This window comes from Lithobates pipiens, unplaced genomic scaffold, assembly GCF_037356315.1.
Source record: "Lithobates pipiens isolate NorthernLeopardFrog02 unplaced genomic scaffold, aLitPip1_a1.2 Scaffold_19, whole genome shotgun sequence".
Classification (NCBI taxonomy): domain Eukaryota; kingdom Metazoa; phylum Chordata; class Amphibia; order Anura; family Ranidae; genus Lithobates; species Lithobates pipiens.
Genome location: NW_027507764.1, coordinates 132,415,360 through 132,430,741, shown reverse-complemented (window position 1 = coordinate 132,430,741; position 15,382 = coordinate 132,415,360).

Below are 15,382 nucleotides of genomic sequence, written 5' to 3'. Positions count from 1 at the left end.
TAGCCAATCGCCTGCTGTAAAAATCGGTACCGGGATGATGCCTGCAGGTGCGGGCATCATCCCGGTATAACCCCCGGAAGCCGAGTACGCAGATGTGCGTACGCTCGGCGGGAAAGGGATAAATATCCAATTTTAAAAAAAAAAATAATAATTTTTTTTACCTCTGTTTAGGCCGATATATATTCTTCTACATATTTTTGGTAAAAAAAATCCCAATAAGCGTATATTGATTGGTTTGCGCAAAAGTTATAGCGTCTACAATATAGGGGATATATTTGTAATTCTTTTTATTTATTTTTTACTACTAATGGCGGCAATCTGAGATTTTTATCATGACTGTGACATTGCGGTGGACAGATCGGACACTTTTGACACTATTTTGGGACAATTCACATTTATAAAGTGATCGGTGCTATAAAAAAAAGTTACTGTATAAATTTGAATGTCAGGGAAAGGGTTAACACTAGGGGGCGCTGCAGGGGTTAAATGTGTGTCCTAGGAAGTGATTCTAACTGTGGGGGGAGAGGACTGATGAGGGGAGGTGACCGATCGGTGTTCCTCTGTACAAGGAACATATGATCAGTTCTCCTCTCCGCTGGCGGGACATGGATCTGTGTGCTTACACACAGATCAACGTCCCTGCTCTGTGATGAGCAATCGTAGGTGCCCGGCGGACATCGTGGCCGCCGGGCACGCGTATTGGGTCCCCAGAGATGCGGTACACGCTCTCCACAACTGCTTTAAAAAAATGTTGCTTTCCTTTTTACTTGTTTCTTTCTGAAAACTCCAAGGCTGAAGTTTTCCTCTGCTATGTAAAGTTCATGAGGGGACTAGGGGAGCTCATGTTTACCATAATCAACCCTGTCAATATTGTGCTGACAGATATATTAGTATTGGCTGTAAACTAGATATGAATTCTTTCTAACAAAAGGGTTAAAGTTGTTGTAAACCTCTGAAATGCAAACTGAACAGAGCATATCCATCTATAATGTGTACTTGCCTCAATCCAAAGCACCTAGTGTAGTTTATGTCTCCAATCTCTTCTGTCTGCTATCAACATTAGTCATTTCTGCCAGTTTATCCCAAGACCCCAGAAATTCCAGAGACAGCCCCCCCCCCCCCCCCCTAACACATAGAAGGAGATTCACAGCCTCAGCTGTGCATGTTTCCCTATGAGACTGTGTAGAGGGGTGTGTATCCTTTCCCTCCACTCAGGTCTCAAATTACACTCAGCTCTCCTCTCAGTGCTGTGCAGTGTGAGATATCAGATACCTGCCCTCTGTCTGCTGAAGCTTATAAAAAGCCTTTGATCTGTGTGTTTTAGAAAGCTGTAGAAAAGAGAGGACCACAGATCAACAGGTACATCATCTGTAGAAGGATTTGTTTCATCTCTGTGTATCACCTGAGACCAGTCAGTTTGCTGGATGTATGTAAGGGTGTACAACCACTTTAACACTCTCAGGGCTTGGTGTCTGCATTTTATGTTAATGAGGGGAAATGCAGCCTGTCCCCACTTTGTCCTTCCACTTTCACTCTGAAATTGTAGTTTGCAGTCTGACTAAAGGCCTGCTCTAAAGAAACAACCAGAATGGTAAGAAATACCAATATATATATGTACAATATTACCAGAAGTGTTGTGACACCTGCCTTTACACGCACATGAACTTTATTGGCATCCAAGTCTTAGTCTGTAGGGTTCAATATTGAGTTGGCCCACCCTTTGCAGCTATAACAGCTTCAAATCTTCTGGGAAGGCTGTCCACAAGGTTTAGGAGTGTGTCTATGGGAATGTTTGACCATTCTTCCAGAAGCACATTTGTGAGGTCAGGCACTGATATTGGACGAGAAAGCCTGGCTCACAGTGTCCGCTCTAATTCATCCCAAAGGTGTTCTTTCGAGTTGACCGATCATTTGACCACCAAATGACTTGGACCAGTTCACAAAACAAAGTCCATAAAGACATGGATTAGCGAGTTTGGGGTGGAGGACTTGACTGGCCTGCACAGAGTGCTGACCTCAACCCGATAGAACACCTTTGAGAAGAATTGAAGTGGAGTCTGTGAACCAAGCTTTCTCGTCCAAGAATGGTCAAACATTCCCGTGGACACACTCCTAAACCTTGTGGACAGCCTTCCCAGAAGAGTTGAAGCTGTTATAGTTGCAAAGGGTGGGCCAACTCAGTATTGTAACCTACAGACTAAGACTGGGATGTGTTTAAAGGCAGGCATCCCAATACTTTTGGTAATATAGTGCGTATATATATATATGTGTGTATAACTTGTATATATATTCTTTAGGTATGCTGCGTGAATAGGAACACCTTAACTTATAGTGGGTGTCCTCAACTAAAAAAGCACTATAAGAATTCTATAAAAAATAAAGCTTTTGTAGGAAAAAAATAAAAAAAATTATACCTGGATATGCGGACCTTCGTGGCAGAATCACAAGGTCATTACATAATGAAAGCTGCAGATTGGAAAATAATGAAAATGACTTTTGAAAGGCCATTAACACGGTAAGGCTTATATTACATTTTATTAACTGGCATTATATATACTTAAAGGGTTGGGGTGTCAACCATTCTTACTAAACCTCATAGAATTTTCATGTGATTCTGCAACTTCCTAGAACAAGCAGTACACATTTTTTAATGTATTTGCTTTTGTCAACATTTCTGAGATAGCAATGAATAATGACTGATATAACATACACATACTAGAGGCTGCTACACAAGAACATTTGTTAATGGACACCGATACATGAAGCATGTCCACCTACCTCTTCCTAATGGAACCCCCAGCAGCAGCAGATATGAATGTAAAATTCTCTCATTTCTGATGGGGCAGTAATAGGTGCTTATCTGAGATGTGAGGATACAGAATGACTAATCTGAGGATAACAGTACGCTATTGTTCACTCGAAAGAAGTTTCCGGCTTGGAATCCCCACCAATAAGGTTTTAACTGAGTAGTTGGGAATATCATAAAAGCTAGTAGTGCTTATCAACGCTGCTGGCTGTCTTTTGTCTTTTTACATTTTTATAATATAGGTGTGGCCCAGCAATGTGTGTGTGTATTCTTAAGCTATTTATTATCAGTTTATCAATAATGTACTCCTAGCTGGCTTTTTTTAAAATAACAGAATAGAATAAAAAACATGTAAATTATTTTTGTGCCAGCCATTCATTTAACATTATAATAGACTTCATATAATATTTTCATTAATGATCGGCAGCATGTAATATGAATAAATAAGAATTTATTATATTGCAGCTTACCAGTTCTTGTGTCGGGTACACACGATCGGAATTTCGGCCAGCAAAAGAGCGATGAGAGCTTTTCATCGGAAAATGCGACCATGTGTATGCTCCATCGGAATTTAGCTGCCTGAATTCCTGCCAGCAAAAATTTGAGAGCATGCTCTCAATTTTTCCAATGGAAATTTCGATCGTGTGTATGCAATTCCGACGTGCAAAAGCTCACGCATGCGCAGATTCAACTAGGAGATGGCAACTATTGGCTACTGGGTATTGAACTTCCTATTTCTAGTCCCACCGTACGTGTTGTACGTCACCGCATTCTTGATGGTCGGAATTTGGTGTGACTATGTGTACGTAAGACAGCTTGTGCGAAATCCCATCGGAATTCAGTCGGGAAAACAATCCGAGCTTTTTCCGACCAAAATTCAGATCGTCTGCATGCGGCATTAGAGGTGGTGGCTGCATTCATTGTCTTTGTTCGAGTGTTTTTTTTTTTTTTTTTTAACCTGATAACCATGTGAATAACATGCTTCCTGTACCTCCATGGCTACACTCACTTCTCCACTGTATCTACGGAGGCAGAAATGGTTGTCAAACTTTTGCGATAACATTTTTAAAGCCATGAACTTATAGAAGAAGGATTCCCTAGACCAGTGGTTCTCAACCTGGGGTTCGAATGAGGATTTGCCAGGGGTCACTGAATCCTGGGCTGTTCCTGAAGCCTGCACCATTCTCCCAGCCTTTTTGCAGCTGCCCAGCAGGGCTGTTCCTGGAGCCTGCTGCTGCCCACTCAGCCTCTTCACAACCACCCATTAAGTTCACGGCATGGCTGGGGGGGGGGACTAGAGATCAGCTGACTGGTGAGGAATGTGAAGTGGGAGGGGCTGGAGGAGACCCTATCTCCTGATTTCGAGAAAGGTGTCACTGCTATGAGACGCCACAAAGTCTGAGACACAGTGAAGCTGGAGACACAGTGAGTAACACTACCTGTGATTGTAGTTGCCATTAAATGTCCCCACTACCATTCTCAGATCAGCAGATGACCTCGATCAAGAGCACCTAAACTGGCTGCTCAGAACTCCCCCCAGCGCTGCCACTGACCCCCACCCCCCCAGCGCTGCCACTAATCCTGACTCCCCCCCAGTGCTGCCACTCATCCCATTCCCCCCACCCCCCACCAAGGAATAAGAGAAGGAATAAAAATAGAGAATATATGGAAGGGAGAGGAAAACGTGGAGAGACAAAGAAAAAGGGAGAAAGAAGAAAAAAGGAGAAAGAATACGAGAAAGAACAAGAAAAACAGCTAGAGAGAGGGATGGGGAAAAAAAAACAAGAAATTAGGACAGATAGAGATAAAAGAGAAATAAAGAAGAACAAAGAGAAAGAGTGGTACATCCTAAAATGTACCATAAGGGGTTTTAATACTGTAGGAGTGGAAAGGACTCAGGGATCACTATACGTCCATTGGTTGGGGGCGCAAATTACTTGTCTTGCCTTGGGTGCTGGCAACCCACACTATGAAAGTAATTTCACTGTTAGGGGTCCCCACAACTTGGGAAATTTTATCAAGGGGCCACGGCACTAGAAGGTTGAGAACCACAGCACTAGACCATTCTGCCTAATGAATAGCTGTGACCAGCAGCTGACAAGCTGCTGATTGCAGCCATTCATAAAAGACTTTCATCCTCCCCACAGTTTGCCCTGTGTGTGACTGATCCTCTCCGCTGTGTGCCGCAGTCTGATCCCCTCTCGCTGTCTCTGTCTCCTCTGATCCTCTCTGTCCCACCTCTACCAGCAGAGACAGTAGAAGAGGATTTGTACTATAAGGGGATTTGAAGTGGCTTGGATGGAATTTTGCACTAGAAGATAGGAGAGGATTTGCATTGGGAGGGAAAATGTGGAGGGGGGGCGGTGTGCTAGAAGAGTGGATTGAGTGGGTTTGTATTAGGGGGGGGGTGGGGAGGTTGGAGGGGACTAATGATGGGAGGAGGATTTGAGGGGGGGTTTATTCTAGAAGGTGGAGAGAATTTGTGCTGGGGGGATTTGTTCTTGGAGGGGGGGATTGGGGGATTTACACTAGAATAGGAATTTTGGCGGGTGTATTTGGGCTAGAAGAGGGGATGGGGGGGTGCTGGGGGAGGAGTTTGCGGAGTAAGAAGATATGTTCTAGGAGGGGGATTCAGTGTGAGAGGATTTGTGTTGGGGGGGGTGTGTTACAAGACAGAAGAGAATATATGCTGGGTATAGGGATTTGAGCCAGAAGAATGGAGAATGTGTGCTGGAAGGAGGAATTCATACTTAAAGGGGGATTTTCGGGGGGAGGGGACAAGAGAATTTGTGTTGAAAGGGGGGATTGGAGGGGGGAGGGAGATTCATGCTGGGAGGGGGATTGGGACAGGTTTGTGATGGGAAAGGGGATTTGGAGGGTGAAGGAGCATTTTGTACTGGGAGGCGGTATGGGGAGGAGATTTGTGCTAGAAGAGGGGATTCGGGGGGGTTTGTTACGAGAGGGGGGTGACTTGTGCTCGGGGGGTTTGGAGGGGAAGAGGATTTATACTTAGAAGGGGTATATGGGGGTGATGTATTGGGAAAGGAAGATGATTTGTGTTGGGAGATAGGATGGGGGGAGGATGTGTGCTTGGAGGGATTGTGCAGGGAGTGGTGAAAGATTTGTGCTGGGAGGGGGAACATACAGATTAGTGCCTTTTTTGGCAAGTGGGATTTTTTTGCTGAAACAGTAAAGTGAGGGACAGTATTGCTTGTGGGGGAAGTTTGGCACTCCCCTCGCCCCCTGCATTGTGCATTAGACACCACTGACTCCTGCTCTGTTAATTTGTACTCATGGCTCATATTATGTATTACACAGTCCTGGTCCCTGCATTGTGTGCATTATGTAGTGCTGACTCTCTGTGTGTTATGCACTCCTAAACCTTTTTTTTAAAGGTAACTTTTATTGCACAGTATATAAAACATACACATATACATAGACAACGAAGACAGAAACTAAAAGGAGAATTGAGCAGTCACAGCTTAAGTATCACCATACAATGCAAACCAGATGGCTACTTAATACACTGATAAGATATAATGGAAGGATAGTTGTACAACAACAGTTCACCAAAATATGTAACATATGAATTGTCAACAAACAATCCATATAAGCAGCAGAATAATTTTCATCAAGTAAACCTTAGGTCCAATCAGCACCTTAAGTGTCAAGTGAAGTATCTGGTGGTATAGCACAGCTCCCATACTAAATTACAAATATGTTAATTTTACAGTTAAACAAAAATCTTGTTTCTGGTGAAGGTTTATTAAAATAAAAATTACAATAGATTCAACATTTGCTTGAGGATTTTGGCCATGATGTCTCATCAAGTGCTGCAATTCTCCTATTGTGCAAATGCAGAATTTGCAGCAACTAATTATTCATGAAGAATGATGACAAAAGCAGTGGCAAAACTTCTACCTCTTTTTTGTTCTGTTTTCTCTTTTTTCCCTATTTGCTTCTCCTCCTGCCTCCTTTTTTTACTTTCATTCTGTTTATTTATTTATTTTTTTCTCTCTTTTCTACTTTTTCTGTCCTCCCTTTGTCTCTCTACTTTAACTCTCAAAAAACCAACATGTTTACTTCCATGATGACCCCACTATCAGCTAATGCAAAACTTTCTATGTTCTCCTGCAACTCCATCCTGCCTTTGGTAGCAAAAAGAAATCACCCATACTTTATGCATGGGACTCTACCTCCCACCTGACACACTTGGTGACTTGTTGCTCAGGAGCCCAGCACTGTCACATAGGGTGAGGAGAAAAGATCCCCAGCCTAGCATAACTTCCAAAGCAATACTTGGGAATTACGCACAGCTAACTCTTTTTGCTTCTGGTGGTTGAGTTGGAGCAACAGGGCAGTGAAGAGAAGGTGTGTGCCACTACCGGTGGCATCGCCACTGATCAGAGGAAAAAACAACATTACCAGACCTTCTGATCATTATTTTACAGGGAGAATTTCCAGCGATGGCTGAGTATCTCAGCATGTCGAGACACTCGAGGATGAGCAATAAACTCACACTCTTTATTCTCATGGAGATATCTGTCTGGTCATTATTGGCGATAACTATTCAGTATGACCATGTTAAAAGTCAGATTTGTATTACATTATACGAGGGGTCTTCAAAAGGTTTTGAATTTAATAGAGTCTAAAAAGATGTGGAATACATAAAAGAGTTTAAAAAAAGTGTGAAAACTTAAAATAAAACCATTTCCTATAACCATAGACTCCATACTGGCAAGGTCCCTGCCGAGTAGTAGATGTCATTCATTGCTGACTTTTAGCATGATTGTCCTCTATATAAGCTTTTTTTTGATTGTCATCCAAAAGTACATACCCATAAAAGACAGTAGGCATCTAATGTCTATAAATATTTTAAAGGAAACCTGTGCTAAGAAGAAACAATGGTTGCTATAGCTAAGCTCCACTTTTGAAAATGCCTGACTATTATCTTGATAAAACAGCTACGGTACCTTCTGTATCCAGTACAATTATGCAGATTAGGGTTTACACTTTTATTTCTGATTTCTCTGGCTACATCTTTGTCAGTGACTCAAAAATTAATGAGGTCACATGCAGTCAGAGAGCAAGTGTTTCTAAAAAGAGGTCAGCAAAGGAAGGTTGCATTCTTTTCTCCATTAATGCTAGGCAGATATATAATACACAAATTATTGCAATGGTGCAATCATTAGTACATCATCATAATTTTTTGCAATATTTTTATTGTTTTTACAACAAACATATGCACAAACATTTTGTTGGAATTGTAACATTGTTTTAAGGTCAGACATTTCTGGACTGTTCCATAGAGGCTCTCTTTGAAGAATAGTGATGTGTGCTATTCAGGCACAAAGCGGGATACGTTGAAAGGCGCAACATGTTTTTTTTTATAGCAGACATTCATGGATTTTTACTGCCTGGTTAATAAAGCCATTTTGGCCTGGAATCTTGGAATGTCAGTAGGGCGAGGTTTTTAACAAGGAGTCATAAATGGTAATTCATCTCTTGAATGTTCTCGCATAGGCCCCCCTGATGTAATGTTTGGGGGTAGAGGAGCATCAACTAAGACCTCCTGGGGAGGTGCGAATTAAAATGACTGCTTTCCTGACTTACAGCAAGCCAAATGGCTTTATTTACCAGGCAGTAAAAATACATAAATGTCTGATATAAAAAAGGATTAAAACTCACAATAATGAAAAAAGAGATGGGACATACAAGAATGGAAAGAAGTGAACAAGGATAAGAAGAAAAGAGAAAAGAAGAATATCAGATTGGTTATGCCTGGTAATGTCTTTAGGTGATTCATTCAAAAGCGCTCATTTAAAATTTTTCGGTATATTTATACTTGCTACCGAGTGAATAAAAATGAACGCTCCAAAATCTCCTGACTTTGGGACAAGTCCAGCAGATATGATACAGCGTACCTTCCCGTCTATGTAATCACATTTTGTTTTTAATTGCTTTAATGATTAATTGCTTTAATGATTTTATGTCTGTTCTTTGTAGTAAAGCTTTTCTATTTATTTTTTCTTCTAGGAGATTTTATATACTGTATAATAAAGTTTTTTACCTTTTGTATGTAATTTTGTTTTTTATATATTTTTTATTTTTTTCTGTTAAGAATGATTAATGGCCATCCAGAAAGTATTCTTTTTGAAGTTTAACACCATTAAATGTATTTATAAATGCAGGTAGTTTAGGTATTTGAATTTTACTTGGTGTTAACATGTTGTAGTCCTTGTACAGTGGGGCTGGAATGTATGGGGAATAAGCAGCATGTATTGGGGGTTATTTACGAAAGGCAAATCCACTTTGCACTCCAAGTGCACTTGAAAGTGCAGTCGCTCTAAATCTAAGGGGTAGATCTGAAATGAGTGGAAGCTTTGCTGATTTTATCATCCAACCATGTGCAAGCTAAAATGCTGTTTTTTTTTTCCTCGCACGTCCCCCTCGGATCTACAGCTACTTTACTTCCAAGTGCACTTTCAAGTGGATTTTCCTTTAGTAAATAACCCCCATTGTCAATCAGTGCTGAAAAAAAGATGCCGATGGGAAGAGAAAGCAGAGTAACAGAGAGATAATCTCATCATTGTGCTGTTTTTCCTTTTACTGTCCAGTCACAGGCTGGGCTCAGAAGATGATGATACTTAGAGGCAGAAAGAAGTAATGGCAGAAGATATCCCTGGATTAAAGGTGAATATTCCACACTATGAAATACTTACCTTAGATCGAAGCCCTCCAGCAGCACTCTGTCACTGCTGACAGGGCTTTCATCTTCACCCGATCCTCCTTTTGGGTTCGCGTCCTCCAGCCATCTGATTTGCCACACCAGGGTGATGTCACCCTGCACATGCATGCACATGCATGCACATGCATGCGGGAATCATGGACTGCAGCACATAGGTTACATTACCAGCTGCATGCAATGTGAATATCTCCTAAACCGTGCAAGTTTAGGAGACATTCACTGTACCTACAGGTAAGCCTTATAGGCTTACCTGTTGGTACAAGTAAAAAAAAAAAAAAAGTTTACTTCCACTTTAAGGAAATGAAAAAGGCATCAAATATGAATAAAAAGTTCATCCCATGTATATGCATACAAGCACGATTTATGAGTAGTAAAGCACAGAGAATTCAGTGGTCAGACATACACCCACATAGCAGAAGAACCTAGACATTAAATATAAACAAAACAAGCAACTTTCAAAGTCCTTTCACTTCCTTTAAGGCTGAGTATAGATGGTTAGTTTTTTTTTTTTCATTTTCCCTGAAGTATGGTGGATGGAGGAATTCCCTCTGCTGGGACTTTGTATTCTGACAGGGGGACTCTCAGCTGCAGACCAATGAAAGTTTTCCATTGTGTCCGAGGGAGGGCCACACACAGATCAAAATTTTGCCGGTCAGGGCTATAACCAGCCTTAGCGAATTTGTGCATGTAGTTATCTTTTAACCTAACCTATTTTCTCTTCTCTTTAAAAAAAAACAGTAAATATCTTCTTTCTGTTAAATTTATATTCAATGTAGATTGAAGATAAAGAGTTGCTTTGCTGAACGATTTTAACTTATTATTAATTTACTACTTTAATTAAATATGTATTTCAGTTTTACAGTATATATTGAAGTATAGTAGTGGTATTGTATATCTGTTGGGGAGTCCAACTATGAAATAGCCCTTCACAGTTCAGGGATCAGAACTCCTCTGATGTCATATGAAGTTGGACTCTCACTACTCCTGTGAGTAGTAATAACCAGGAATAAATGCAATTCACAATGTTAAGTTACTACCCACATTAATATTAGTTTTATATAATTTATTTTTGCCATATTTATCAGACATTTAATTTGATTTAATGCAGGGGCAGCTACTTCTCATTTTGCTTATAATGTTTCTATTTTCATCTGTGTTCCTGTATTGCTTTTCATATTACTCTCCATGCCCTTGTTAATGACTGACTGTAAGCACTTATTAGAGGCAAATAGGCTGTTCACTTTGCAAGAAAATTTTCCCCAGAGCTTAGTGAATGTGGTGACATTTCACTTTGCAAAGTATACCCAATCACGTGCAAATAAAATAAATAAAAACAGCATTTTTTACTTGCATGTGATTGGATGATGGAAGTCAACAGAGTTTCACCACAGTCACTAAGTTCTGGGGAAAATTCCCTTTTGAAGTACAACAACCTTTGGAAACGGAGCAGTTTATTTGTCTTGAGCTAATCAGATAGCGTCTGACTAGCTTCCAGTGCCACCCCTCTCCACCGCTGTGAGTGATGCTTCCGAGGGAATTATAGTAGGTTGATATAATTAGGGAACACTATGAAGAAAAGAAAGGCTGCACATGAGGGAATCCTCCCAACATGGGCATCTATGTGGTTCTTTAGGTAAACACGAGACTTGTAGGATAGAAAAATACTTGTATTTATTTATAAAAAATGTGTATCAATAAAAAAGGGAGAAGAGCACTCTTGGTAGCACACAGTGTTTCAAAAAGACCTCCCCTCATTATACAATCAAAACAGAAAAGTAGTCTCCATTTCCCAGTAGACGACAGTTGTGCGGAAACGTGTCAGATCGGAGAGTACTTCCAACGCTATCCATCTAGTTGGCAGACTGACACCGCCACTAGAGATATCATTCATGGTGGAAATTTTTAACCATTATGTAAGTTCATCTATATATTTTTTAAATAAAATTTGCTGATTTACACTATGAGGCTTCTCCCTTTTCATATATGATCTTTGAACACATGGAGATCATCCCTGCAAGTGTATCAAGACACACTGTTTGAAATCTCCACCCCTGTGATCATCCCGGCATAAGCTTCCTTGATCTCTGTAATAGGGATCCATTGTATCTGGTAAGAGGCCACTCTCCTTTCTTGTGAATGGAACACTTTGTTGTTTTTTCATTAACACTGGTAGCCATGGAGTGGAATACTATTTTCACTTGTCACACCCTTTATTAAGTGTATGGATTTTATTATGGACTTGAACTTTTTCAAATGTGACCACATTTTTTTACACACCAGAATCTCTTGCAATTTTTGTGCACATTGACATTTTGAATAATGCATTTGTTATGACATCTGTTATTTGCATCATTAAGTCACTATCATATTGTTCACACACGCACACATGCTTTATGTTTGAACACTTAGGTATATATCTTGTTTATTCACTTTATTTTGTTCATTATCACATCAGTTCACTATTTAAAGAAACAGCGCACCATTAGCTAGTTCTATTACTTTATCCCTTCCAAGATTTTAGTTGCAGCCATTCCATACCATACTATATATTTTTATTTATTTCATGAAAACAATGTCACAGTAAACAATCCAGATCAAAGAAAGTATAAGAGCTGCAGCCACAAGTGCAGAGCTCAAGTGTGAGTGTGAACAGGAGGAAAATTCCTCTGAAGTGGTTCTACACTGACATCTGCAGACCCTTACTGCTCCAGGGATGCCCCAGGGCTTCCTACAATTAGTCCAAACAGCGTTGATGAAATGACCGTGCACCAATTCTGGATCCCATTCGAAGCAGCTACCCTGCTGCTTAGTGAACACAAGAAGTCACTCACTCGACACAGATGCCATTTTGAAAACACTTTGCATTTTCTCAACTAATGCAATGTATTCTCTGATTGGATGAAATGGAGAGGAAGGATGGTGGTGTCACAGTTTCTACCTTGCCTAATCAAGGAACCCTTTGTATTCATAGAGAAGATACATTTTCTCTGAATGGAACCCATGCTAAGCATGCGACCTACTGTGTTCACTGGGCAGCAGGACAGCTGCTCAACACAGGACCTAGAAACTAACAGCGATCAATGTAAAATTGATTTCCAGCCTCCCAGTGGTGTCACAGGTGTGACACATGCATACTTACAACACAAAAACACAAGTTAGCATTGGAAACTCCAATATTACTATCCTGACAGATAACTATGTCAAGTTCACCCAGGATGCTTGAAACAACCTACACCATAAGTGCCTTCAAAAACTGTGTATACATGTAGTGAATGGCTGTTGTGTTAAAGGAAAATTGTGTCACAGCAAACATTGCGTTTGGCCCAATTCACACTTGTGCAGGTTGCAATTTGCATATTGCAGGTGCATTTTGCGTTTTTCAATACACATCTTTAAATCATTGAAGTCTATGGAACCAAAAAAATGAAAAAAACCCTGTCCCTTTCCATAAAATGCACAGATGTAAACTACATCCATAGGAAACCATGTTAAATTGTATTGAATTCTAGTGAGTTTCTGCAAAACTGAAAATGCATAGGTGTGAACCAGGCCTTCACGTATGGTCTTTTTTAAATTTATTTGTTTACTGTTCTTTCTAGGAGATTTGTTAAATTACTAAAAAATATTCATGGCATTATTTTATAACGGTTTAACAGCATTTAACACACACACATACACAGTACTGGAAATAATATGATTAGAAGAAACCATATCAGATTTATGGTAATACAGTAGAAATTACGCTCAGTTCTATTTTTATACAGTGTGACCTCACCTCATGTATTACACACTGCTCTCCATACTAATAAAGATTCAGTGAGATAAGAGGGGTGTCACGTTTTCTTAAGCATTTGGATGCCAGTAAGACGCCAGTGATCCTAACACTACTATAGCAATGTATATACTGTATATACTGCATAGTGTGAGAACCAGCTTCAAATGGTAGAGAATAAAGGAAGCAACTGCTCACATAATTCTTCTTTTTTTTGGGGGGGGGGGACTTTTCTTGCCCAATTTTATTAAGTTCAAGATAATGCATGGATTTCCCTTGCAGGAGTTTTTCAGAATTTCTCTGGCACAAAATTATATGTACATCAGCTCTCCTGACTTAGACTTAGCTACTCAGCCTCAATCCTTAGTTCCTTGTCTATCTCCTCCAGGCAGTCTTCTTGCACACCCTCAGCACATTCACCTAGCCAATGGAGCTCTTTGCTACATTGACTCCCACCTGTCTCCTAGGTGGGGCCATCTTGACTCCTGGGCAGAGGCCTCCTTTGTCTGCAGGGGTGCAGCTCAGAAATATAGTCATGTCTCTAATAAAGCTCTGCACACTCTTCCGCAATGTGTGTGCTGGTTGTCTGCAAAACGTGGTCCCAGAATGTGAGACTTCTTCCCTCCTATGTCTCTGGACTTCAGGTCCCAAACTGGCTTTTACCAACCACTAAGGAAACTGCAAAAATAGTGTACTTCCACACCATGAAGCCCCTCAATTTGCTTGGGTATAACACCATAGCAGGGCACTGCACTATTACAATAGATATAATCTGGTATATCAAAATCATCTGCAGATACATATATCTATAATATGAAATAAAGCATTGTTCCATATAGATAATTTTAGCTTGAGATGCTTGAAGACAATTATTGGCTGGCAAATATAAATATTTGGCATCACGTCATGTTTTTCAACTAAGATCCCAAAACATAGTATATCTGTACACCAAGTAACTACGAATAACAGCTAGTATGCATGAAACAGGTAAAAATGCCATCTGCTTGCTTTATGTTGATTTTTATGGAATACAAATATGTGCATTGAGTACCATCAGCTTGACATTTGTTTGGTCTATATATCCCATACTGTATTTCTGCATTACCCCAGAAGCACCGCAGGTCTAAAAAATAGAGATTTCAGGTAAATCTTAAACCTATCCAAGACTGATTTTTTTAGGTTTAGCATAAGGCTTCAATTATTTGACTTTATTATCAAACAAAAAACATACTAGTAATAAGCGGATACTAACTGGTGTTGACGTTTTTCTGCAGGTAGTAAGTGTCGCCTTGCACCTTCCCTTCAGATGTCCACTCATGCCAGTCACACTGTTTTGTAGAAGAGGGTAAAGAAAACTCTGAATCTTGAGTTCTGTTCCTTCAACAAATGAACATTATAGCTGGCCTTAGCTATATCTGATCTACTGAGAGTATTTCTCCACCCCACTGGGAAGAGATTTGAGGCTGCCAATGGGTTTCCATGTTATTTCACACATATCCAGGTGTTATGATTTTTGCAATGGGGAGAGCACGAAGAAAGAAGGGGAGGCAGATTGAGACACTTGCATACCAGTTCCTTTCTTTCGGGTAATGGCCCCTTTCTGGCATCATTGGTTTACTGACCATGGTTGGAGCTCTATTTATAATATAAACACAAAGGAACATCATCTCCATGACAAGAAATTTTTGTTTTGGTTCTGGTTACAGCAGGGAAACATAAGAGTCAAGTTTTCATTGCTGTCTGTGTCCCCATTGGGGAGATCGCCCCTACACAGGCACAAAATGGAAAATCTTTCCAATGATTATACAAAGAGCAGCAATACCCCTATGTAGAGTAGAGAAATAGTACATCATTGTTGATGTTTTTATTACTGTCTGTATCTTTCTGTCTTGGTGACCACCCACCCCCTCATTTTTTGTCCTAGTGTCACAGGGATACAATATAAGGGAAAGCCATCCATGCGTAGTCATAATAATAACAGGCTGATAACAGTTTCAACCACCTAATTCATGCAAAAATGTAGGGACACTTGGAGCGCCCTAGTGACAGACTTCGG